Raw genomic sequence first — 27,294 nt, forward strand, 5'->3', positions numbered from 1 at the left:
CTGTATCATCCCACTTTCTTTGGACCTGCAAGCGTTCCACTGAGAAAATGATCAACAGTCTCCTCTTCTGCTGCTTTCAAGCTCCGGGCTTGGAGAAGGGAGGACTAGGAAGTTGTTGCTCAGCTGGTACAAAGTTTCAGTTCTGTAAGATGAATTAGTTTAAGAGATCCACTGGACGGCGCAATGCCTTGAGTAGACAGCACTGTATTATGCACTTCGAAATGTGTCAAGAGTTCTTAACACACGCACACACGGACAAGGAAACTTTTGGAAGTGATGGATGTCTCTGTTACTTCGATTGTGGTGATGGTTTCACAGGTATATGCCCATGTCCACACTCATCAGATTATGTACATTAAATATGTGTGGCTTATTGTCTATCAGTTATATTACAGCAAAAACATTCAAAAACAAAACTAAGGTATAAAAGAGTCCTGAAATAAAAATAGAAACATTTACAAAATAAAAGAAAAAAGTGCTAAAGAAATTATTTTAGAAGAAAGGATAGATGACTAGGTAGAAACTCAGACCTATCGGAGAAAAGGAAGAGTGTTGAAAATAGTCAAAACATAGTAATTAAACTATTTTTTTCTTAATTTCTTTAAAACAAGTGATTGCTTTTATAGCCATGTAATGTGGAATTGCATGCGTCTAGAAATAAAATAATATAATTGCACAAAGGATGAGAGAGAGCTAAATAAAAATAAGCTGTTGTAAGATTCTTATACTGGACTTGATTTCAAGAATGGCTATAATGTTGCAGTAATTGTTTCAGTATGGTATCTGCATGTGGTTAGACAACAAGTCACTGTAACAGAATACAGAGTCTAGAAATAGATTCACACGTCTATGACCAATTGAAATTGGATGAAAGTACCAGTGTGATTCCATGTGGAAAGAAAACTGTTTCCAATGAATGATACTAAACCAACTTGATATTCATGGGGGGGGGGGAGGATTAATCTTGACTCTAACATTATATCATATAAGGATTATTCTGATGTAGACCATAGACCTAAATTGAAAATATAAATCATTGGATACAATCTTTGAGACCATGGTCTCAAAAAAATTCTTAGAGAGTTTCTAAAAGTGGTAAGCATAATAAAAAAGATGATAACCTGAATTTCATAAAATAAAAATTTCTGCCCTGCTCATTAAGAGACTCCTTTCATGAAGTAAAAATGCAAGCAACAGCTTGGTAGAAAATATGAACAGTATATATTCAGGATATATACAGAGCTCCTACAAAGCAAAACTAAAGAGCTAGCTCTATAGAGTGTATGCAAAAGGTTTGCACAGATATTTCACAAAAAAGACAGACGAATGGCCAATGTGTTTGTACCAAGGTACTGAGCATTATTAGTGATCAGAGAAACGTAATTTAATACCACAACGAGTTTAATCTATCTTACACCCACGGGATGACCAAAATAAAAAACTGACACTATCAAGTGTTGCAAAGGAGATAGAACAATTGGGCTACTCATAAATTGCTACGAAAGCATAGCAACCCCTTTGGAAAAATCTTTGATACTCTCTCATAAAAGTAATACATGCTTACCCATCACTGATCAAGTAGTTCTACTCTCAGGCGCTTCCCTCAGAGAGAGGGACACACAAAGCCACCAAATACTTGTACAAAATGATTCAAAGCCATTTCATTCGTATTAGCTAAAAACTAGAAACGTCCCCAAGCGTCCACCAGCAGGAGGTGGATAAACGCATTGTGGTTTCTTCACGCAGTGCGGCACTGCTCTGCACTACAAAGGTGACAGCTACTGGCAAGAACATGAGGCTATAGCCAGACATGGTGCTGAGCAGACGAACCTGGCACGGACGGGTGCCTTTCCAACGGCCCCATTGTACCGGATGTTCCGCGACAGGCCAGCTCGTGACTGGTCATGTTGGAGCTGTAGCTGGAAGAGGGGGGCATGTGGCGACTCTCTGGGGTGACACAAATGTTCTGTGTCTCTTTTTGTTCTTTCTATTTTATTTAAAAAAATATTTTTTCAATTACAGTCTCTATTCCACATCATTTTGTATTAGGTTCAGGAAAATAGCGCAGTGGTTAGATACTTTACAGAGTGTTCTGGGTCTTGACTTGGGAGCTGGACACATGGTTACACATTGGCCCAAATCCGCTGACCTACGTACTTCAGATCTGTGCACCTCATTCTATGTACATTGTGCCTCAGTGGAAAGAGTATTGTGGGGAAAAAATAATCATGATTCTATATTCTTCTAAAAAGAAACCATTGGAGGACATGAAGCCACAACCAATGAAACTGTGGCAAGAATTGGATAAATCAACAATCATAACTGGCACTAAAAATATTCCTCTTAGAAAGTCATTAACAAACAGAGATGAAAAACTCAATTCACGAGCTGAAAAACAAGGTAACAAGCTTAGCTAATAGAACAGGCCAGATAGAAGAGAGGATTAGTGAAATAGAAGACAAGCAACTTGAGGCGCAACAGAGAGGAGAAGAAAGAGACTCAAAAATAAAAAAAAAAATGAGATAGCCCTACAAGAATTATCTGACTCCATCAAAAAGAATAACATAAGAATAATAGATATATCAGAGGGAGAAAAGAGAGAAAATGGAATGGAGAAAATACTCAAACAAATAATAGATGAGAACTTCCCAAGCCTGTGGAAAGAACTAAAGCCTCAAATTCAAGAAGCAAACAGAATTCCGAGTTTTCTTAACCCCACAAACCTACTCCAAGGCACATAATAATGAAATTGGCACAAACCAACGGCAAAGAAAAAATTCTCAAGGCAGCCAGGGAAAATAAGAATACAACATATAAATGAAGGCCCATTAGATTATCATCAGATTTCTCAGCAGAAACTCTACAAGCTAGAAGAGAATAGACCCCAATATTTAAAGTCCTGAAAGAGAGCAACTTTCAGCCATGAATACTATACCCATCAAAGCTATCCTTCAAATATGAAGGAGAAATAAAAACATTCACAGATACAGAAAAGATGAGGGAATTTATCATCAGAAAACCCCCACTCCAGGAATTACTAAAGGGGGTTCTCCAATCAGATACAAAGAACAAAACAAAAAAAAACAAAGGCACAAGTAAAAGCTCCAAGAAGAACACAATAAAACCAAATTTAAACTGTGACAACAACAAAAAAAAAGGGGGGGGGGAGAGGATGGAGATTAACAGTAGCAAAGGATGATGGAGTGCAAAAGTACTCACAAAATAGTGCGCTACAATGAACAGGGTAGGAACCCTTTTCATTACTTAAAGGTAACCACCATTGAAAAAACCACCACAGAAGCACATGAGATAAAAAAGATAGCAACAGGGGAAAGATGTATGGAATAAAACAAAAGATAGAAAAATGAAAGAGAAGGATCAAACAAGACACAAAACCAACAGAAAGCAATATATAAAATGGCAGTAGGGAACTCACAAGTGTCAATAATTACACTAAATGTAAATGATTAAACTCACCAATAAAAAGGCACAGAGTAGCAGAATGGATTAAAAAAGAAAATCCAACTGTATGCTGCCTACAGGAAACTCATCTAAGTAACAAGGATAAAAACAAATTCAAAGTGAAAGGCTGGAAAACAATACTCCAAGCAAATAACATCCAAAAAAAGCAGGCGTAGCAATACTCATATCTGATAATGCTGACTACAAGACAGCAAAAGTACTCAGAGACAAAAATGGCCATTTCATAATGGCTAAGGGGACACTGAATCAAGAAGACATAACAATTCTTAATATATATGCACCAAACCAAGGAGCACCAAAATATATAAGACAGCTACTTATTGACCTTAAAACAAAAACTGACAAAAACACAATCATACTTGGAGACCGCAATACACCGCTGATGGCTCTAGATCAGTCATCCAAACAGAGAATCAACAAAGATATAGTGGCCTTAAACAAAACACTAGAGCACCTGGATATGATAGACATCTACAGGACATTTCATCCAAAAGTGACTGAGTATATATTTTTCTCCAGTGTACATGGATCATTCTCAAGAATTGACCATATGTTGGGTCACAAAAACAACATCAACAAATTCAGAAAAATCGAAGTTGTACCAAGCATATTTTCTGATCATAAAGCCTTGAAACTAGAATTCAACTGCAAAAAAGAGGAAAAAAATCCCACAAAAATGTGGAAACTAAACAACATACTTTTAAAAAATGAATGGGTCAAAGAAGAAATAAGTGCAGAGATCAAAAGATATATACAGACAAATAAAAATGACAATACGACATATCAGAATCTATGGGATGCAGCAAAAGCAGTGATAAGAGGGAAGTTCATATCACTTCAGGCATATATGAACAAACAAGAGAGAGCCCAAGTGAACCATTTAACTTCACACCTTAAGGAACTAGAAAAAGAAGAACAAAGACAACCCAAAACCAGCCAAAGAAAGGAGATAATAAAAATCAGAACAGAAATAAATGAAATAGAGAACAGAAAAACTATAGAAAAAATTAATAGAACAAGGAGCTAGTTCTTTGAAAAGATCAACAAAATTGACAAACCCTTGGCAAGACTTACCAAGGAAAAAAGAGAAAGAACTCATATAAACAAAATCCAAAATGAAAGAGGAGAAATCACCACGGACACCGTAGGTATACAAAGAATTATTGTAGAATACTATGAAAAACTTTATGCCACTAAATTCAACAACCTAGAAGAAATGGATAAATTCCTAGAACAATACAACCTTCCTAGACTGAGTCAAGAAGAAGCAGAAAGCCTAAACAGACCTATTGGTAGAGAAGAAATAGAAAAAACCATTAAAAACCTCCCCAAAAATAAAAGTCCAGGCCCTGATGGCTATACCAGTGAATTTTATCAAACATTCAAAGAAGACTTGGTTCCTATTTTACTGAAAGTCTTCCAAAAAATTGAAGAAGAAGCAATACTTCCAAACACATTTTATGAGGCCAACATAACCCTCATACCAAAACCAGGCAAGGATGGCACAAAAAAGAAAACTACAGACCAATATCTCTAATGAATACAGATGCTAAAATACTAAACAAAATACTAGCAAATCGAATACAACAACATATTAAAAAAATAATACATCATGATCAAGTGGCATTCATCCCAGAATCTCAAGGATGGTTCAACATATGTAAAATGGTCAACATAATACACCACATTAACAAAACAAAGAACAAAAACCACATGATCTTATCAATAGACGCAGAAAAGGCTTTCGATAAAATACAACACAATTTCATGTTTAAGACTCTCAACAAAATGGGTATAGAAGGAAAATATCTCAACATGATAAAGGCCATATATGATAAACCATCAGCTAACATCATATTAAATGGCACTAAACTGAAGGCTTTCCCCCTTAAATCAGGAACAAGACAGGGTTGTCCACTCTCTCCACTCTTATTTAATGTGGTACTAGAGGTTCTAGCCAGAGCAATCAGACAAGACAAAGAAATAAAAGGCATCCATATCGGAAAAGAAGAAGTAAAGGTATCACTTTTTGCTGATGATATGATCCTATACATCAAAAACCCCAAAGAATCCACAAAATGACTACTAGAAACAATAAGCCAATACAGTAAGGTCGCAGGATACAAAATTAACATATAGAAGTCAATAGCCTTTCTATATGCCAACAATGAAACAATTGAGAACGAACTCAAAAGAATAATCCCCTTCACGATTGCAACAAAAAAAATAAAATACTTAGGAATAAACATAACAAAGAATGTAAAGGACTTATATAATGAAAACTATAAACCATTGTTAAGAGAAATCAAAAAAGATATAATGAGATGGAAGAATATACCTTGTTCTTGGTTAGGAAGAATAAATATAATCAAGATGGCCATATTACCCAAAGCAATATACAAATACAAATTTAATGCAATTCCCATCAAAATTCCAATGACATTTTTTAAAGAAATAGAGCAAAAAATCATCAGATTTATATGGAACTATAAAAAACCCCGAATAGCCAAAGCAATCCTAAAGAAAAAGAATGAAGCTGGGGGCATTACAATACCTGACTTCAAACTATATTATAGGGCCACGACAATCAAAACAGCATGGTATTGGCAGAAAAATAGACACTCAGACCAATGGAACAGAATAGAAAGTCCAGAAATAAAACCACATATATATAGTCAAATAATTTTTGATAAAGGGGCCAACAACACACAATGGAGAAAAGAAAGCCTCTTCAATAAATGGTGCTGGGAAAACTGGAAAGCCACATGCAAAAGAATGAAACTGGACTACAGTTTGTCCCCCTGTACTAAAATTAACTCAAAATGGATCAAAGATCTAAACATAAGACCTGAAACAATAAAGTACATAGAAGAAGACATAGGTACTAAACTCATGGACCTGGGTTTTAAAGAGCATTTTATGAATTTGACTCCAAAGGCAAGAGAAGTGAAGGCAAAAATTAATGAATGGGACTACATCAGACTAAGAAGTTTTTGCTCAGCAAGAGAAACTGATAACAAAATAAACAGAAAGCCAGCTAAATGGGAAATGATATTTTCAAACAACAGCTCAGATAAGGGCCTAATATCCAAAATATACAAAGAACTCATAAAACTCAACAACAAACAAACAAACAATCCAATAAAAATGGGAAGAGGACATGAACAGACACTTCTCCCAGGAAGAAATACAAATGGCCAACAGATATATGAAAAGATGCTCATCTTCTTTAGTTATTAGAGAAATGCAAATCAAAACTGCAATGAGATACCACCTCATACCTGTTAGATTAGCTATTATTAACAAGACAGGTAATAGCAAATGTTGGAGAGGCTGTGGAGAGAAAGGAACCCTCATACACTGTTGGTGGGAATGTAAAGTAGTACAACCATTATGGAAGAAAGTATGGTGGTTCCTCAAAAAACTGAAAATAGAACTACCTTATGACCCAGCAATCCCTCTACTGGGTATATACCCCCAAAACTCAGAAACATTGATATGTAAAGACACATGCAGCCCCATGTTCATTGCAGCATTGTTCACAGTGGCCAGGACATGGAAACAACCAAAAAGCCCATCAATAGAAGACTGGATAAAGAAGATGTGGCACATATACACTATAGAATACTACTCAGCCATAAGAAATGATGACATCGGATCATTTACAGCAAAATGGTGGGATCTTGATAACATTATACGAAGTGAAATAAGTAAATCAGAAAAAACAGGAACTGCATTATTCCATACGTAGGTGGGACATAAAAGTGAAACTAAGAGACATTGATAAGAGTGTGGTGGTTACGAGGGGAGGGGGGAAAGGAGAGGGAAAGGGGGAGGAGGAGGGACACAAAGAAAACTAGATAGAAGGTGACAGAGGACAATCTGACTTTGGGTGATGGGTATGTAACATAATTGAACGACAAGATAACCTGGACTTGTTATCTTTGAATATATGTATCCTGATTTATTGATGTCGCCCCATTAAAAAATAAAATTATTTTAAAAAAAAAGAAAGTGATTAAAAGATCAAGTGGACAAAAAAAAAAGGACATAGAAAGTTAGAATAACATATACTTAAGCTCTTAAGAAACTGAAACAGCAAATAAAGACATTCATTCCCCTTACAATATCCTCTGACATAGTAGCTGTAGGTGAGACTTCTGAGAAGCAGTTAAAGATCAGATAAACACTCTCCGAGAACTTGTTCCAGAAATAAGGGAAATCTGCCCAGCTCATTTTATGAGGCTAACATAGCATTTATTCCAAGTTCAGATAGGGCCGTATTAAAAAAAAAAAAAGGTCAATTTCAGTTATACAAATAAAGGCAAAATTCCAAATAAGCTGCTAATGAACAAACCCTACATACAGTGTCTTTTGAAAACCGACCTAGTGGTGCTCATTCTAGGAGTGCAAGAACAGTTGAACATCAGAAGTTCTGTCAGTATCGGGCGCAGGGAGCAAGTGACTCTCAACAGAGGTTAGCAACAACCTGTCTGATGAAGTTCAGCGCCATTTCGTGAGTCTTAAAAATTCCCCGGAAACTCTAAGTAGAAATCAACGTTGTTAAATGCAGTAAAGGTTGCATGTGTTACACGATCCCCAGAAAACCTGCCACTCCCGGAGTGTCAACTTCAGACAGCTAATGCCGGGACCGGCCCTTCCAGCTCCTATGTGAAGCCCTGGCTGAGGTCGCAGATGACAAATGAGAGGACAAGAAGGGACAGGAAGAGCAGAGGGGGGAGATGCAGCTGTCGAGTGCGGCGGTCCCCCTCATCCGCGCAGAAGCCCACCACCAGAAGGAATAGAGCGGCGATGGGAACGAGTGATGACTCAGCAGCAAGGCTGCGGAGTCTAGGATCAGCTTACTAAAATTAGCAGCTCTCCTCTACACCAGTATTAACTGGTTAGAAATAATATAATAGAAAAAGACAGAATCCCAGCAGGAAAAACAAACAGACCAGCAAAACCTGCGAAGTTATCTAGCAGGACTTAAGCCAGAAATGGATGCAGAAACCCTTTCGAGAGGGAAAGTGACAATTTAAGAAATATAAGGAACACAAAAGAAGATGTGAAAAAAATGGAGAGATAAAATGAAAACATTTGTTTCTATTTTTATTTTTATCTTATTGCAGTTGAGATTCAATATTATGTGAATGTCAGGTGTCCAGCCTGGTGGTTAGACATTTCTAGGACTTCCTCGGTGTTACCACTGATAAGTCCAGTGCCCACCAGGCACCGTACATAGTTATTACAATATGACTGACTCTATTCCCTGTGCTGTGCTTTAAAAAATGAAGACATTTAAAGGGTACCGCCTTAGGCTGCACGGGCCACTGTAACATAGTACCTTAGACTGGGCGTGGGGGGCTCAGGGGCTTAAATAACAGAAATGCGTCTTCTCATAGCTCTGGAGGTCTGAGAACAGGGTGCAGCATGGTCAGGTTCTGGGGAGAGCCCCCCTCCTGGCTTTCTGAGGGCTGCCTGTCACCATGTCCTGTACGGGAGGGAGAGAGACAGCCAGCTCCCTGCTGTCTCTTTCATAAGGACACGAATTCCGTCATAAGGACCTAACCCCAATCACGTCCCCAAAGCCCCGTCTCCGGACACCTCACATACGGGGGTGGGGAGGGGAGGGCTTCAGACTAATTTTCTTTTTGGAGGGGGGAAGACAAATATTCAGTGCATGACAGACAGAGAAAAACATGAATAAAATAGAGAGGTAGACCATTTTAATGGATGCTTGAAATTGTCAAGCCCTGTACACAACAGGTCAGCCATCACCTCCACAGAGTGCCAAGTCGGTTCTGAAAAAGAGGCCGGGGTGGGGGCGGCAGTGGCTTGTCCTGCTGGTGTGGACTCATCCCACAAAGATAGAGGATTGATTGCCTTTCGTTGCTGTGTCAGAAACTACCACCAGCCTGGTGATGTGTCATTCTAGAGTTCTTTAGGTCAGAAGCCTGGCATGGCTTGGCTCCGCTTGGGGCGGGAGTGGAGGCCTCACCCAGCAGACAGCTGCTTTGGTCCTCTCTAGGAGCCCGGGGAAGAAGACACTTCCATGCTAATGCGTGCTGTCGGTCAAGTTCCTTACGGCGGTAGGGTGGAGGACCCCGTTTCCTGGTGGACTGTCAGCCTGGACTGCTGTCAGCTCCCAGACAACACCGGTGCTCCTTGCCCGGTGGCCCCCCCCAAAACCCCATCTTCACAGCCGACAGTGGAGATTCCCTTAAGTCCGATCCCGCCCATACTTGGATACTTGGAACTGATGTTTGAGGAAGGGCACAGGTCTTTCTGAAGGGCTCCCCTGATTCGGTCAGACACACATCATTAATCTCTTTTTGATGAACTCAAAGGCTACCGATTAATAACTGAGTTACAGGAGTGACCCCACCCTAGGAACGCGGGGGAGGGGACCAGACACCGTGTGGGATCTTGGGGCTGTCTTGGGATGCCTTCTGTGATACTGTCATAATAAAAGCAGAACCCAGAGCTTAAAAACCTCACTCTTGACATAGGAAACATAGTATCTGATAGAGGTGGAATCACAAGGCAGAGAGGAACAGAGAAATTAATTTTCAGCATCGGGAAAACTGACTAGAGGAAACCGTTTAGATTGATGCCCTAGCACCTCCAACCACACGCATGGCAAATGAATGTTAGCAGGTTAAATAGAAATGGATTAAATACTATATGTGAGGAGTGAGACTATAAAATTAATTTTTAAAAAATGTGTAGAACACCTTCATGCCCTCCAGGCGGGGGTGGACTTCTGGATGAGGAACTGTACCCAGCACAGCCTGGGGGATGAGCGGCTGGTGACTTGGATTCTGTTGGAAGTAAAGATATCGGTCAATGGGAATAGACTCAGAGTCAACAGATGGGGGGCGGGCAGGTTGTAATATGATCTTTACAACATGGAATTGATGAGGGAATTGGCATCTAGCACATACACGGGGCTCTGACCGATCAGACTGGCAGCCGACAGTGAGCCATTTAAAGAATAAAGAATCTAAGGGGGCCAAATAGATGATGAGGAAAGATGATTCGACCTGGGGTGGCTGGCACACTGTGCAATGTGCAGATTGTGTATCATAGAGGAAAAAAAGAATAAAAAAATCTGAAAAGCTAACAAGTACATGAAGAGACGCTCAATTTCACTAGTAATTTTGCGGGGGAAATGCAAAGATAATAAGATGCCAATTTTGTGAAAAGATTAGTGAGGCAATACAAGTGGTGGAGATGGGAAGTGGGACCCCAATGCACTGTGTGTGTGTGTGTGTGTGTGTGTGTGAGAGAGAGAGAGAGAGAGAGAGAGAGAGAGAGAGAGAGAGAACAGGCAGCATTTCTGGGAGACACAGTCCCATTGTGCTGTGTGGCTCGTGACTCAGCAGCCACCTCCCTAGAACATACACGGGACCAGGGAGCAGGGGACAGTCATGGGACAGCGCATGTGTCCAGCACAGGGAAGGCGGGGTTCTCTGTCATTGTCAGAAGTGCCCAAGTCCCAGCACACACACCGACAATCCGCACGACAGATTTCTAAGGCATATTGTTGATGGCAGAAAGTAAGAAACAGGAGCTTTATAGCACAACAAAACTCACTTGCAACTGAAACAGTTCTTGCAAGAGGACCCCAGCAGTCACAGGGTTTTCCAAGTTCAGTGTGTATTCAAGAACATTCCTGAAACACACCCCAGCAAGTGCCCTCAGGGGACGGGGGGGGGGACACGGAGCGAATGAGGGTGAGGATGGGAACGGAGGTGAAGATCAGTAACAGGAATAGATTGTCGATAATCCTGTGCTGTGAGGTAAGGAGTATGATGGACCCAAGCGTCCAAACCTGAGACGCGAATTTTAATGAGATACGGGGGTTAATCTCCAAGGAGGCTCTCAGCTCCAAAATTCCTGGGGAGGCTCCCAGAAAGCCGCTTCTTCCTCAGCAACCCTGCCCGTTTCTCCCTGGGTGGTCTTCCCGCTGCCCCACCCCTTCCCCTGCAGAGGGGGCTTTGGGGGGGCTGTGAGGAAGGTGGATGGGGTAAGCTTACAGCCTGTGGTAGACTGTCACATTCCGACTGTTTGCTGTCCCCCTTGGCTGGAGGATTGCCTTTCCCACCCCGTTAATGCAGGGAGGGACCCCAGACTAGACCCAGCCAATGAAATGCAGGGGCCATGTTCCGTGGCCTTCTCAGGGGGCAGAATTCAGAGCCAGTGGCTGCTTCTTGGTGACCTCGAAGCCAGCCACGTCTGGGATGAGGACTAACCTTGTGTGTCCAGGTCCTGGAGCAGAGACCGTGGAGAGACAGCAAGGTCACCAAAAAGAGAGGTGTGGGGTGAGGGCAACATATCAGTAAATGTGTGTGGTTGGAAGCCACTGAAGTTTGCGGGGGGCTTCTCATTTCTAAAGCAATAAACCTACCTCGCCTGACTGACACGGGACCTCCGGTTGGGGCTCTGGCCCGTTTTCCTCTCCTTGGTTATCCTGGAAGTTTGAAGAGTTGCCCAGGGGCTGGGGACGAGAAGATTCTGGTCAACTTTCCTGCTACCCCCACATTCTGCTGGAGTGGTCCTTACTGAGAACCCTCCAGAGAGCTCGTGTCCAGAGAAGGTAGAATAGTGACAGCCACCCACGGGCACTCAGGAAGTGGCTGTCCAAGTCCTGCCACCTCCGGAGAGGAACAAGAGCGTCCATAATAACGGACTCCAGCATCCGGGTGGGTGAGGAGTTGAGCAAGGGCCCTTCTGATGACATGAAAATGAGCCGGTGATTGAGGTCCGCCCACCCGGGCTGCAATTACTTAATTTTCCTGGAAAAAATCAGCGTCATTGTGATGAACACTTAGCTAATTTCGGGGAAGATTAGCACACTTGATAAGATGGACATTTTTATTTATCACTCGGAGAGTCCTGCTGGAAAACCTCGCGCTGATTAACCCGTCAGGCTCCGCTGTCTGTACCCGCGGTGGCCGGCCCCCACCGACCACGCTTTCTGTCCCGTGCTCTTCCTCTTCAGGGTCTTGTCACACAGCTCTCTTCCCGTGAGGGGCTGGGCTGTGTCTCAGCAAAATGCCCGTTTTGAAGTCTTAACCCTCAGAACCCAGGCTGTGGCTGCACTTGGAGAGAGGGTCTTTGAGGAGGTGATGAAGTTAAAAATGAGGCCACTAGGGTGGGCCGTAATCCAGTCTGACGGGTGTTCTGAATACCAGCGGGCATTAGCCCTGGCTGGATAGCTTTGTTGGTTAGAACCGTTAGCATCATCTTGAAGCGTTGAGGTTGCTGGTTCGGTCCCTGGTCAGGGCACATACAGGAACATATTGTTTCTGTCTCTCTCTCTCTCTCTCTCTCTCTCTCTCAAATCAATAAAAATAAAAATTTTTTTTAAAAAGAGGAGATTAAGACACAGATGAGCGCAGAGTGTTTGCTGGGAACTCACGATGGGTCATTGCAGCACATCTGGTCCCCCCAGTGTGGTGGGAATTACCTGGAGACAGTTTCATGTTGACCTCACACCCAGAAATCCATGGGCTCCAAGTCCCCCCCCCCCCAGCAGGTGGGCTGGTCGTTGCCAACCCGCCCCCTCCTCTCTGCTCCTTCTGGGACTTTGCCAGATGACCAGGCTCTCTCTGATGACACAGTCATTCTCTAGTCTGACCTTTGGGGACCCAGCTGCCTCCCTGAAACGGCCTGCCCCTCTGTCCTCCAAATCTTCCCACGTGGCACTCGCAGGACCCTCTCAGAAGGGAGGGTCCTCCCCTTACTTCCAAGTTTGGGCAGGACTTTCCCTCATGGCCTGGAGCTCAGGGGCCAAGAGGGCATGTTGGGAGTGAGACGCCTAAGCGGGTCTGCGTCCCGGTCCCTGTGCGCTCACCGGGCGGCTCACCGGCTTCCTGTCTGCCGAGTGTGGTGGCCGTGCCCTGTCCCGGGGTCCCGCGAGCTGAGAAGCACCTGGACACGAAGCGGGTGCCCAAGGAAATCGCAGCTGTGAAGGTCTGGGATGAACGGAGCGTTAGCGCTGCCCACGCGTCCTCCCCTCCGACCTCAGGACACAGAGCACACCGTGTAAGGACGGGGTCCGGTCCGCTGTGCTGTCCAGCACCCTTCAAAGGGCCCCCAGACGCTGGCACTGGCCGCTAAGGTGGAGGAGAGGGCCTGCACGTGGTGGAGAGAGGTCGGGCCAGCATTCTCGGTGGCAGGAGCCCAGACACGGGTATTTATCAGTGCTCACCCCCTGCGGAGTTCGGGGAGCCCCGGGGTTATACCACCGCGACGCTGTCCCCCTCTCCGTGCAGAAGGGAAGCTGAGGTGGGGGCTGGGGGCAGAGGCCGTGGACCCCACAGCTGACAGAAGCGGACGTGGGGCTGGCGCCCAGGGACCTGTGGCTCCCGTCCTCTGCCCCTGCATCCCAGGGGAGCTGCTTGTCATCAGCAGGGCAGGGGCACTCTTAGGTCTGAGGACACTGGGGCGAAAAGGGGGGCTCCCTGCTATGGAATCCAGGCTTCCCCTTCCTCCCGCCCTGACGGCCCCTCAGCAGTTGCCCTTCTGTAGGAAAAGCCTGCCCATGAAACTGACATAACGTGATACTGAATGTCAACTGTAACTGGAAAAAAGAAAAGAAAAAAGCTCGCCCAGTCTTTCTCCTGTGGGGTCTCCTTCACTGTCACACAAGACTCCGCTCTGACGTGTCTGGTCACCAGGTGTGTGGGGACCCTCACACCAAGCCAGTCTTCACGCCGGCTGGGTGTCCCATGTGGATGGAAAAGGGGCCACGTCCTGAACCTGACAGGCTCAGGGGAGGTTGGCCGGGTGGCCTTGCAGACTCAGAGACCTAAAGTGACCCCACGGGACCCACGGGACAGCCTGAAATGAAAACCTTCTCACTAAAAGCAGTGCATGGTGGGTAGTCCTGTCCTAGGGAGGGATTTCTCTCTAACGAAGGTCAGTGCTCGCCTGTCTGTTGTCTTTTGCAACTACAATAAAATAATACTTCGGGAATGGAAGAGGAATCTTGTTTTCCTGTCGCCTCAGGGTACAGCCCCCTCGCCAGAGCAGAAAGCACAACCCCACCTCAATGTTATCATCATGTTCATTGTAATTGTTTACTCTCTCCTGCCTGCCTCTGTGAAAGAGGTTTGAGTAGATACATTTTACTTTTTATCCCATCCCAGAGATTCCCTGCCCGTCTTTTGCTTTCTCCCTCCTCCTTAATCTATGGCCAATCAATTTCACATACCCCCCCACCCCACCCCCACCCCCGCCCCGGCCACACACACACCTTCCGGCTTCCCCTGTGAGTCTGGTGTATAAAGTAAGTGGTGACCGCCACCTCCCAGAGCACTCTCTCAATCCCTGGAGACTTTGCTTCCTGGTAATTGTCGACAGTTTGGCTCAGATAAAACCATAGACATTCTTACAGGTTTGGACGTTTCTTACCTGGACAACTACAACTTCACTCTGACACCGTCTACCTGGAGAGACGGTCGGTTCCCAAGGTGAAGGGCTCAGGCCCCTGAGACTGCCCTGACCTTCTCCAACGTCAGGGACCAGGGGCAGGAAGTAGGTCCCCAGGTCACCCACAACTTCTGTCTGACTGGCTTCAGCTCAGGGGTTCCCATGACGCTGTCCCCTTAAATTAATTTGCTAGAATAGCTCCCAGAACGTAGGAAACACTTATTTCCATTTACCAGTTTATGAAAGGACGTGATAAAGGGTGCTAGGTGCACAGCCCGGGGCAGACACCTCAGGGGAGGTCTGGGAGGGTCCCGAGTACAGGAGCAGTGGTCCCCCACGGAGTTGGGTCGCGTCCCGGTCCTGGTACATGGACGTGTATGCCGGCAGTCTGGGAAGCTCTCTGGACCTTCTAGCACTGGGATTTTTACGGAAGCTTCCTCATGTAGGCCCAATCAATTCTTGACTCTATTTCCAACCAACCCCTCTCTCCTCTCTGAAGACATGGGGGTGAGGGTTGGGGTTGGTGCTGAAAATTCCAAACTTCTAATTACCAATCAGTCTCTCTAGTGACCAGCTCTCTCCCAGGGGCCTGCTCGGAGTCCTCTCGTTAGGATGAAAGCCACTGCTATCACCCAGGAAATTCCAAGGGGCTTAGCAGCCTGTGTCAGAAACCTGGGGGGAGGGGGACAAATATTAGAAATGAAAGATGTTCCTAATGCCTCTTATCACTTAAGACATTCCAAGGGGTTTAGGAGCGCAGTGCCGGAGACCACGGCCAGACCAACAACACATGTATATTTTCTGTTATCTCCTGGGTATGATGTCTGAATTCCAGTCCTTTCCTGCCAGATGGCTGCTGCGTTCACCCTCCTTGGCTGCCCACGGCCTCTGCTCAGGCTCTGAAGGGGTGACTCCCTCGGGCTCCGTGCTGTGTCCTCCTCCTGCACCTCTTCCCTGCCCTCACCCCACCCTGCATTGGGTGTCTCACCAGGTCCCTCGGGGACCACCAGGCCGATGCCCTCTAAACTTGCCACACCCGCTGTCTCCTTGGGAACCAAACCTGGACCTCCAGGTCTAAGTCGGAACTTCCAGCCCGCTCCTAGGAGTGCTGCTCAGTGACCCGGCACCTATGACACACTCAGCCCAGTCGGACCAGCCCCCGTCTTCTCTGCACATGGGGGGGTCCATCTGGGTGGTGGACGTGGATTTGAATGGCGGTTGGCTCTGTTTCCCGGGTCACTCGTCTGGCCAGAGGCCACCGCTCGTGGGACGGGGTTCCCGGGGCCCTGCACCCCCCTGTATCCTCAGTCACGTCTTCCCAGCTCCACACCGGGAGTCTCCAGAAGCCCCATGCCCGCTCTCACCTCAGCGACGCCTTCTGCAGGCCGGGTCCGTAGGGCCCCCTTCCCTCCCCTTCTCGCTGCAGCCTCCACAGGCTTGGGTGGGCGCTCGGCCTCTGGCGCAGGCTCCAGGCAGCCCTGGACACGCTACACGGGCGTCTCCGAGGTGGGCCAGGTTCACCTGACTGTGTCCCGGCAGCTGGCGCAGGGCATGTGCTCAGCAAAGGTGGCATCTCACGGCCCAGTGCCTGCGGCCAAACCCCCCAGGCGAAGCAGCCGTGCTCTGCAGACGAGGGACGGCCGCCTTTTCCGGCGATCGCCCACCCGCCATTGGAGCCCTGGGTGCGTCCGTCCCACTGGCAGCCTCGGGGGTCACCCTGGCCTCGGAAGTCTCCTCCAGCGTGTGGCTGGGTGCTTCCTAGACAGAGGGGTGGCCGGGCACCTCTGATCCTGCCCCCCCTGCCTTGTTCTGTGGTTGAGCAAAGCAGCGCCTTAAAGGGAATTTATTTTTCCAAATGGCAGGAACAAAGAACACGATGTTTAGGAAGAAAACACATTGCTTACATTTGAGAAAACTTAGCAGCGTTATATAATGAAAGAGCTTTGAAGGGGTTGACTCACCCCGGGCTGACATACATCTTTGACTAGTTTGTGAGATACTCATAAAATTACATCCTGTTAATTTAAGGCTTCTTATGCTAATTTTCAGTCAATTTTTTTTGCCTACGAAATTTATTGGCGGCCTCCAGGGTAACAGCCGGGTTTGGTCCAAGTATGTGGGATCCTTGTTAAAAACACCATGCGAGGAAAGGACAACAGAATGCAGCGTGAGGGCCAGCGGGTGGGAGGACAGGGCCAGGGCCCGGCTGGGCAGGGAGGGCTGGGCTCCCCGTGGCCCCCAAGGCCCTGCCTTCACAACCGAGCCAGGGTGATGCTGAGGGACACACTAGCCCGGTCCAGCAGGCCACAGAAGCTCCAGCTGGGCTCAGGCCTCCCACGTCATGGAGCTGTTGGCGTCTCCCCGAGTGACACTCCACGGAAGGATGTCGAGGGTTCCCCGGCTCCACACACTCTACAATTTCGTGTCAGTAAGAGGAGGCTCTTCTAGATGGAGAATGTTTGGTGATGGAGAAGGCATCAAAGGGAGGCCCTCCATATCAGCTGATGTCCATCATTTTAGGCAGAAAGGCAAATCTGTCATTGGAGTTTTCAAGCTGGGCCGGCTTTGGGGACATAGCACATGGCCCTATTCTCAGAAGGGCTGCACTGCTGTCACTGTCTTAAAAGTTCCTATCAGGAAGCCTCACAGGACCCCACGAGGCACATCGCCGGCCCTGCCCCCCTCAGGGGGGCAGAGAAGAGCCAGGGGCCCCCAGTCACCCCTCCCAAGCTATTCAGTGACATTCCCCTAATCTTGGCCGTGCCCACCTTCTCTTCCAAGGGAGACTCGGGCCCCTGTGGCAGGCCTCCAGAAATGGGGCAGCTGTGGGCAGGGCTCTGGGGCTGGGAGAAGGCTGGGTACACTCCAGAGGGGTAGGAAGGCTCAGTGGGGAGCCCATGGAGATATGAGAGAGTTCTAGAGGTTCCAAGAAACAGGTGTGGGTGGGTCTCTGGGTCCGGAGTGGGGAGCACAGCAGATAAGAAAGTTCCATGTATTGAAACTTGAGGAGATTTCAACACAAGGTCCTGGAGTTGTTGGACCCCCCCAAGGCCCCCAAATGAACCTCAACCCACATCTTGTATAAAAATCAACAAGAACTTTTAACTATACAACTTTTAGAAAAAAAACACATAGGAGGAAGTCTAGGGGAAGGCTGCTCAGACACAGCGCCAGAGCATGGTCTGGGAGAGAACACGCTACCTTGGACTTTGTCAGCATTCAGGGCCCCGCCCGCCCCGTCCAGAGGGCGGGAGAGCCGGTTTGGACGCAGCGCCTCACGTCTGCCACAGGACGTGCATCCGCGATGGGTAAAGAACTCTCAGAACTAACTCGACAGGAGGAAGACAGACGACCCACATAGAAAACAGGCAGCACACAGGAACAGACGGTGTGCCCAGCGGGACACGGACAGGTGGTGAAGGGGCTCGTGGGGAAAAACGCGCCCTCTCGTTAGCCGCGAGGGAAATGCCAGTCGAAGCCACAGTGGGACTGATGACCTGCTTATCAGAACAGCCAAAATTAAAAAAAAAAAAAGGGGATAACCATGAGAAAAACATCAGGCATCGTCCAGCTGAGGAGCAAGCATCCCACAAAAAAACAATAGCGCGAACACCAAATGCTGGCAAAGATGGCGCGAAATGAAATTTCTCCTACGCTGCCGCTGGGCGCGGGGAAAGGCCCGCCCGGCTTGGACATTCGTACCCAGAAACCACTCTCCCGGGCGTGGACCCCTGACAGGCGAGGACTGGGGTTCGCACAGACACCTGTGCGCGGTGTGCGCTGTGGCCCTCGTTGGGACAGCTCGGAACTGAGGGCCCCATGTCCTTAGCGGGTCAGTGGGCACACAGGCTGGCACGGCAGGCCACGGGCACCCCCGGCCGTAAGAAGGAATAAGCTATGAATCCAAAACAACGGAGAGGGTGGGCCTCAAGGGCACACGGCGCTGAGTGAGGAAAGCTGGCTCCCACGGGTGCCTGGGACAGTCTCAAAAAAAAAAAAAAATCACGAAATTAGAGAACAGGTTCGTGGTTGCCAGGCATTAGAGATGGGGAGAGGGACAGGAGAAGGAACAGGGACAGTAAAGGTGAGTGAAGGGGATCCTTGGGGTGACGAAATGATTCTGTGTCTTGACTGTGGTGGTTAGAGGAATCTGCCCGTGTGACAGGCTGGCAGAGCGACACACACACACACACCAGGTGCATGCACTGCAGACTGCTGGTGCACCTTCCCCCCGTGTATATGGTGAACCCTAACCCTCAATATAGTGATTGTAGGAGGCGGAGCCCTAATGATGGGACTTGTGCCCTTACAGAAGACACTCCAGAGAGACCGCCTCCGTCCCCCTGTGAGGACACAGCAAGAAGACAGACGGCCACCTGCAAACCGGGAAGAGAGTCCTCACCAGGACCTGAGTCAGCTGGCACCTGGGCCTTGGACGTCCAGCCCCCAGACTGTGAGCCACAGATGCCTGCTATTAAAAGCCCCCCCCCCGCGGCGTTGGGCCACAGCCGCCCGAGGTGACTAGGACAGTGTGTAGAACTGGTGAAAGTGAGAGGAGGTCCCTGGGTCACGCAGAGGTCAGTTTCCCGATTCTGGTGTTGTGCGGTGGTGACGCAAGGCAGCGGCATCCAGGGAGAAACTGGGCAAGGGCGTGTGAGACGTCTCTGTACTCTTTTTGCAACTTCCTGTCAACGTATCATGATTTCCGAAAAAGAGAAAGTAAACAGGAGCTCGGGAGAGGACCGGGGCTGGTAGCGCTGACACTCGGGGCGAAGGCCCAGCGCTGCAGAGGTATGGGCAGCGGGCAGGACCGGCGGCGAGCGGTGAGTTCCACCGTCCAGGCTGCTCTGCCCGGTCAGACGTGTGCGGGGTAGGTTCACTCGGGGAAGGAAGAGAGGGTGGGCCCCCAACAAAGGTCCTAGCCTGCCCGGAGCAGACTGGGACCTCTTAGCCCTGAGCAGAGTGTGTCCCCTGATCTGCTTTGCCCTCTGCGGTGTGGGGGGCCGGCTCACAGGGGCACCGGCAGGGTCTCGTGTCTCTGCCCCCACTTCCCACACACATACCCTGCGAGACCGGCCCTAATCCCGGCTGGAGCCCAGGAGTCCTGCTCTCAGCAATGACACTGTGGCCAGAGGAGGGTCTTTGGGGGCCTCTCGGGCCGGGAGCTGCAGCCTGGCCTTCCCGGCAGAAATAAGGAAGAAACAGTCTTGCTTTGCAGGGTAGGAGCTCACTGCATCCCACTCTCCTAAGTTACACGAGGACACAATTTATCTTTAGCCCGAAGCCACCTGCTTGGTAATCTGTTTCTGTGTACCCAATTGATCCCGCCGTCCTCACATTAGCTGGAGAAATGGCTGCCTTATGTAAAACAATCAACTCATAAGGACGTGCTGGACAGGGCAGTCTAGGGCGTGGGCTGGCCTGCCCTGATTTCGGGCAACCCTGCCCTTCCTGGAGCACGGGCCAGTGTGCCCCCAGCCAGGCTGGCGAAGGACATGGAGCCGTGTGAAGGCAGAGCCCTGAACCCCAACGGGAGGGCGTTGCCTGCAGACCACAGGTGAAGATCCCCCCGCCCTCCCACCACTGGTCAGTAAGGCCCTCTCTTCATTTTCACATTTTGGTCCTTCTTCTAGACAGACGGTTAAATTGGTTAATGAAAATTCTGGAAGCATTCCTACCCAGCCCTTGCCCCAACATTAGATACATTGTTAGGTATATATGTATGTCATCTTCACGTCTTAGAATCTCCGGCTGTGAGCCGGAGGAGAGAACAAGGTCACCCCGGGTCCCGTGTGTGCAACGTTGTCCTCAGAGGTGTCTCCCCCGCGACTGTGCACAGACACGGGTGACTCCCCCTGTCTCTGACCCCTTCTTCCGGGTCCGTCATATATTTTGAGCTCCATCCTAACTCTGCCATAGCCGTTAGGATCTGCTGTAAGACCTCGTCTCGGGGACCGAATTAGAAAGCGAAACAGACGTGAGTGACAGACCACCTGTACACAGCCGTGCGAGAGGGGCTGGGTCAGCCTCCTGCAGAAGGTTGCTCTGGGTAGATGCGGGCCCCTGGAGCGGAGGTTGACTCTTCACCTCCCAGGTGAGACGTGAGGACCCTGCCGACACTCTGGGCGCCCCCTGATGCCGTCAGGACAGAACTAACCCAATGCCTCGCCCGACAGGAGCATATCTTCCATTTTAGTCATTTTTGACGGGACCATCCAGGGGCATTAGATACGCTCACATTCATGAGCGACGGTCCCCACTAATCTACATCTAAAACTTTGTCATCACCCGCAACAAAACCCCTGTGATGGTTCGTTTTCCGTGTCGACTCGGCCTGGGCCCCAGGATGGCCAGACAGCCTGTCAGATGGCATCTCCGGGTGGGGCGCGTGAGAGGGCGTCTGCAGGACAGACTGGCACCTGAGCAGTGGAGATCACCCTTGCCGGCGACAGCGGGCAGCGGGCATGCCGTCGAGGGCCGGAACGGAGGAAAACAGCCGCGGGAGGGCGCATCCACCACCCGGCTTGAGCTGGGGCGCCGCCTCTCTTGCTCGGACACTGGTGGACACCGGTGCCCCTGATCCTTGGGTCCCCTGGGCTCAGCAGCATCATCGCTTTCCCTGGGTCTCTGGGATGCAGACATCAGATCACCGAACTTCTTGGCCTCTGTAGTCGTCTGAGCCAATGCCTCGTAATAAGTCCCTTCCTACATCTCCACAGACGTTCTATTGGTACCGCTTCTCGAGAAAACCCTGACTACGAGAACCCCAAGCCTCTAAAGCAGGGGTCCCCAAACTACGGCCCGTGGGCCACATGCGGCCCCCTGAGGCCATTTATCCGGCCCTCGCAGCACTTCCGGAATGGGCACCTCTTTCATTGGTGGTCAGTGAGAGGAGCATAGTTCCCATTGAAATACTGGTCAGTTTGTTGATTTAAATTTACTTGTTCTTTATTTTAAATATTGTATTTGTTCCCATTTTGTTTTTTACTTTAAAATAAGATATGTGCAGTGTGCATAGGGATTTGTTCATAGTTTGTTTGTTTTTTTATAGTCCGGCCCTCCAACGGTCTGAGGGACAGTGAACTGGCCCCCTGTGTAAAAAGTTTGGGGACCCCTGCTCTAAAGCAATCACTCTTCACTTCCCTCCTTCCGCCTGACTTATCTTCTGTCTCTGTGGGTTTGCTGCTCTGCACATTCGCACACATGGGGCCTCACAGTAGGTGGTCCTTCGTGCCTGCCACTGCCCCTCCGCATGCTGCTGTTGTCTGTCTGTCCACACTGTATCGGCACGTCATTCCTGTGTACGGCTGCATAGTATTCCGTGGTGTTCATCCTCCGAGGCTGCCTAGAGTGTCTGGGGCCCCTAGGGCTCCCCTTCATTCTGAGAAGCCTTCATGAAGAGCAGTGACTTTGTGTGGGCACCACACAGCCGTTTCCCCAGGGCTAGAACAGTGCCCGGGGCAGAGTGGGTGCTCAGTAAATATTTTCTGAGCAATGAATGAGTGAACGAATGAATGAGTGTGGTTGCTAAGAGTAACAATGGAAGCACTTGTGTTCTGAGCTCTTGGAAAGCAGCTGCGAAGACCACTGTCTGTAGCCACTGTTGGGGACAAAAATAAAAAAAAAAATTGCAGAGCTTTGGAGGACCGTCACGGGGCTGGGTGCCAAGACTCTGGCCATGTCACGTTGGCCCTGCTGGCCCATGGACTTTGTCACTCAGGAAACCGAATCCGTTTTCTGTGGCTGCTGTAACCAATCGCCTCACACTCAGTGGCTTAGCATAGCACACCTACGTATTACCTTGCAGTTCCAGAGGTCAGAGGTCCGACACGGGTCTCCCTGCCCTGGAGTCAATGTGTTGGAGGGCTGGCTCCTCCTGGAGGCTCTGGGACGACGTGTGTCTCCTGGCCCCTCTCCAGCTCCTAGCAGTCCTTGGCTCGCAGCCCCTTCCTCCACCTAACAGGTCCGCAACGTCACATCTCTCTGGTCCTCTGCCTTCGGCACACGTCTTTGATCACCCCTAACAAAGCCTCTCCCCACCACTTAAGGGCTCCTGTGATCAGATTGGGACCCCCCCCCAAGACAATCCAGAATAATGTCCCATCTCAAGAAGCTTTTCTTCATCACCTCAGCAAAGTCCCTTTTCCAGGTGAGGTGACATATTCACAGGTTCCTGGAATTAGGTGTGACATTTTGGTCTCCACAGGTGTGTCTTTGTGGATGCCTTCATTCCAGAATAACTGGGTGACTGAGACTCAGTTTCCTCATGTGAGAAGACAGGCCAGACGATTTCCAAGGTCCTTCCCAGCCCTTGGAGTCAGGTGACTGACGTGGGAGGGAACAGTGGCCTCTGACCTCGTGACAATTTCTGTTGTCACTGGAGCAGGGCTCCGGGTGCTCTGTTGGACCCGTCCACCTGTTTCTTCCTGGCCCCTGAGAGCATCACCCTCCTCTTTTGACGGCTGAGGGACACAGGCTCCATAGGGGCCAGGGGACGCTCTGGAGGCGACCTGTCTGAAAGTGGGGGCTTGAAGCCATTGTATCTGTCCAGCTCTCGAGCTGCTGCCCGCCTTCTCCCATTTGCACCGGGGATTTGGGTGACATGCAAACATTTTAGGGCATTTCAAAAAAAAAACAAACAACAAACCAGTGAATTTCACATATTTTAAATCAGTTCTTTTAGGAAGCTGAAACATGCAATTAATTTAGTCATTAATTTTAAAGTTTTTGGAAACTGACTTTCTCAGCTAAAAAAAAAAAAAAAAAGTAGAGAGTGTGGGGGAGGATCTATTGATGTGATTTTAATGGTTCAGTTATTTGCTTTTCTGAAGCCGTTTCTCAGGAGGAGCAAGCTGCAGAGAGAAGCCGTGGGAGGAGGTGCAGAGTCTGCGGCTCCTGGAGCTGTGGCGTCCGCACCTGCCTCTGTACCTGAGCGTCCAGCTCGCCCCCTGAAGCCGGCGCACGCCGGTCCGGGCAGGGGCCAGGGAGACACACATGTGGGCGCCAATTCTCAGATACAGGATGGGCTGACACATCCTCCCGGGGAGACCAGCAGCCCCCCCCCCCCCCCCCCCGCAATAGGGGATGGGCTTCCGTCTTCATCAAGTCCTTCCCCAACCTGGGGCTCCTCCCTGCGTCTCACAGACCAGCCCGAAAGACAAAAGGCACATTACTCCCTTTTGCTGGGAAACCGCCCATTTTAATGGCTCCAAAGGGTGTGTATCAAGGGACAGAGCTCTCGAGCGCAGGGGAGGGCCGTGCACGTATAAACGTGAGGGGCCAGGGCCTCTGGCAAGGCTGGCTCTCCACCTGTCACACTCCAGAGACCTGGTCAGCACTGAGCAGGCTTCCCAGTTCGGTCCCAGAGGGGGCTTGTCCTGATGGGTCCCTCACTGGAGCTCGGTTAGGCGGTCACTTGGGATCTTGGCGGTTCATCCATGGAATGGGTGTGATGTACCCGTCTCCACAGGTGTGTCTTTGTGGACGCCTTCATTCCAGGCAGATGGATTTGCTGTCCTGGGAGCCCCTCCCACCCCGGGGTGGGAGGTAACAGATACATGAGGCCTGTTTCCTGACCTCCAGGTGTGCACAGTCTGAGGGGGGTGACAGCCGGCAGGCAGACAGCTGCTCTGTGCAGCCCGTGTGTGATAAACGACCCTTGTTTGTGGATTTATTCATCCATTCATCAAGCCCTTCTTGCAAGCTGCCTCGTGCCAGAAACCGTGGTGCTCAGCAGCGAGGAGTCCATGTGAAGCCGTGAGAGAGGCAGTGGAAAATGTCAGACGTCACTTGTGGAGTGCTTTGCAGACACAAACCTTTTGAATAATTATGAAAATGGCTCCTTGAGCATCGGTGAGAAAAAAGCATTGCATTCAACTTTGACCTGAATACATTACCTGAAACTTTGGACTTGAAAACCAATGTGTGGCCCTGGCCAGTTGGCTCAGTGGTAGAGCGTCGGCCTGGCGTGTGGAAGTCCCAGGTTCGATTCCCGGCCAGGGCACACAGGAGAAGCGCCCATCTGCTTCTCCACCCCTCCTCCTCTCCTTCCTCTCTGTCTCTCTCTTCCCCTCCCGCAGCCGAGGCTCCATTGGAGCAAAAGATGGCCCGGGCGCTGGGGATGGCTCTGTGGCCTCTGCCTCAGGCACTAGAGTGGCTCTGGTCGCGACAGAGCGACACCCCAGATGGGCAGAGCATCACCCCCTGGTGGGCGTGCCGGGTGGATCCCGGTCGGGCGCATGCGGGAGTCTGACTGCCTCCCCGTTTCCAGCTTCAGAAAAATACAAAAAAAAAAAAAAAAAAGGAAAAGAAAACCAATGACTCCAGATGCTCTGTTTATTCCCAAGGCCACAGACCATTCTCCCTCTGTATGCCTGTTAACGACCAGCACCTTGAGCCTCCCTGCAGGACACACGTGTACGAAGGAGATGCCACCAGCCCTGGAAAATTGATTAATGGTTGGGGAGAAGGAAAGTGACATCCCGGGATGACAATGCTGCCACCCCTACCCACCCGGTGCCCACCACTCTTGCTGTTGGCTTGGCCTGGGTTCTCTGTCTCTGGGCACCACCCTCTACTTAATAATTGAGTGACTTCTGCTGGCCTCTCCTGGCCCATGGCATCCCGGTGCCCCTTGGAGTTGCACGTGGACCCCGACTCAGTCCCGAGTAGCCGGGACCACTCTTGGGAGACCTGCTTCCACCGGGCGGCACAGCCCAAGGGTCAAGAGGAGACCAGCCAGTTCCTGCTGCTAGAACGTGATCAGCAGATTCCTTCCGGGTCAGTTCCCCCTTGGGTGCGGCTCTCACAGCAAAGGTGCTGTCTTCTCTGTTTGGAAACGCAGTGCGTTTAGGAAGCTGGAACATGCAGCTCATTTCTTCACTTATTTAAAGGTTTTAGAAATAGACTTTCTTGTTTAAAACAAAAAGTAGGGCGGAGGTGGGGTGAATAAAGAGGATGTTATGGTTGAATTATGTCTCCCCCACCCCACCCCACCCCCAAAAAAGATAAGTTGAAGTCCCAACTCCAAGTGTTTCAGAATGTGACCTTATTTGTTTCTTTCTTTCTTTTTTTTTTTCTTTCATTTTTCTGAAGCTGGAAACGGGGAGAGACAGTCAGACAGACTCCCGCATGCGCCCAACCAGGATCCACCCGGCACGCCCACCATGGGGCGACGCTCTGCCCACCAGGGGGCGATGCTCTGCCCATCCTGGGCGTTGCCATGTTGCCACCAGAGCCACTCTAGCGCCTGAGGCAGAGGCCACAGAGCCATCCCCAGCGCCCGGGCCATCTTTGCTCCAATGGAGCCTTGGCTGCAGGAGGGGAAGAGAGAGACAGAGAGGAAAGCGCGGCGGAGGGGTGGAGAAGCAAATGGGCGCTTCTCCTGTGTGCCCTGGCCGGGAATCGAACCCGGGTCCTCCGCATGCTAGGCCGACGCTCTACCGCTGAGCCAACTGGCCAGGGCAGAATGTGACCTTATTTGGAAATAGGGTCGTTGTAGATAGAATTGGTTAAATTGAGGTGAGGTCCCACTGGAGGTGGTGGGACTGGTGTCCTCATGAGGAAAGAAAGCACACAGAGATGCCAAGAGAGAGGGTCCGGCAGCCCTGAGGGGCACGGCATGGACCTGGTGGTCCTGTCCACTGTTCACGTGGGGGCTTCTCACTGGACAGCGGGGCGTAAGGCGCCCTGCTCCTCTGCACCATGAGGATTCTCTGTCCTGTCGGGGACATGGTGCCTGAGCAGGTGACTCTTTCTAAAGCCAGAGCTGCTGTTATTCATTCACCCACGCTCCCCCCACCCCACACCCATGCTGGGGCTTCCCGAGGCACCGGGGACCCTGACTCCAGACCTGAGCTCCTGTACACTCACTGCACCCGCGTAGACGCTCCCTATCAGTTTCCGGAAATGAGCCTGAAGTTGCTCCTAGGCCTGCTGGGCCCCTCTCCATCCTGCGCCCCTGCGCTCCGTCCTGCGCTGCTGCCTCCAGCCCAGCTGCAGCGGGGGCCAGGTCTTTCTGTCCCCTCCGCTGGCCTCGAGCTGCCTCTCCTCCTTCTCGGGACATGGCCTTGGCTTCCTTTGCCCAAGATCAAAGCCTCGCCTCAGGGACCTACCTCCTAGTTCTGTCTGAGGCCAGATGACACCCACTCATTTCCAGAAATGTGCCTCTCCTTCATTTTCCTGACGCGGCAGCTGTGGTCTGTCCGGTCCTGTGCACGGAGCCAGCGATGTCTGGAGCCTCCGGGCGTGGAGTTCACAGGCAAACCCAGCCCTTCCCGAGGGTCTTCATGGCTCCTGGGGGCGGGGCAGGGCAGGGGCTGGGACAGCAGTTGCCGCCCGCGACAGAGGACGCTTCCTGCAGTCACAACT

The sequence above is a fragment of the Saccopteryx bilineata genome, chromosome 4 (genome assembly GCF_036850765.1).
Source record: "Saccopteryx bilineata isolate mSacBil1 chromosome 4, mSacBil1_pri_phased_curated, whole genome shotgun sequence".
Classification (NCBI taxonomy): Eukaryota; Metazoa; Chordata; class Mammalia; order Chiroptera; family Emballonuridae; genus Saccopteryx; species Saccopteryx bilineata.